At 41.6% G+C, this 341-nt stretch overlaps 1 protein-coding gene across 1 annotated transcript in view; it reads left to right on the top strand.

The window, feature by feature from the left end:
* LOC119587897 (calcitonin gene-related peptide type 1 receptor-like) overlaps positions 1-341 on the top strand; it is a gene marked incomplete at its 3' end in the record, with an annotated part of 193512 nt that overhangs the window by 137531 nt on the left and 55640 nt on the right.

Here is a 341-nt window from a genome sequence, read left to right as displayed (position 1 = left end):
AAAGGAAGCAAAGCCTCAATAGAAACGTCTGCATTCCGTTTCTGCAGAAAGATTCCAACGTTACTTCGTTCGTTTTTTTGATCTGTGCGAATGCTTATGTATCTGTAAGTGTAACTATCGAGTTTGCTTCTTACAGGTAAAGGCCATAAGGACTGCGAAGAAGGAGGGCAATGGTTTTCTGATCCGCGAACAAATCGAACTTGGTCCAATTACACCACCTGCGTGGATATGAGCGTCCTAAAGGTACGTCCACTTTCGTCTTCACATTTGGAAATTGTAAAAAAGAGAATGTTCACTGAAATGCTCGAAAACGCTGATGAACACTCGATGATTTTACTGTG

Source organism: Penaeus monodon, chromosome 23 (assembly GCF_015228065.2).
Source record: "Penaeus monodon isolate SGIC_2016 chromosome 23, NSTDA_Pmon_1, whole genome shotgun sequence".
NCBI classification, from domain to species: Eukaryota; Metazoa; Arthropoda; class Malacostraca; order Decapoda; family Penaeidae; genus Penaeus; species Penaeus monodon.
The sequence above is the reverse complement of the archived record's forward strand: the minus strand, read 5'-3'. Positions and strand labels throughout refer to the sequence as shown.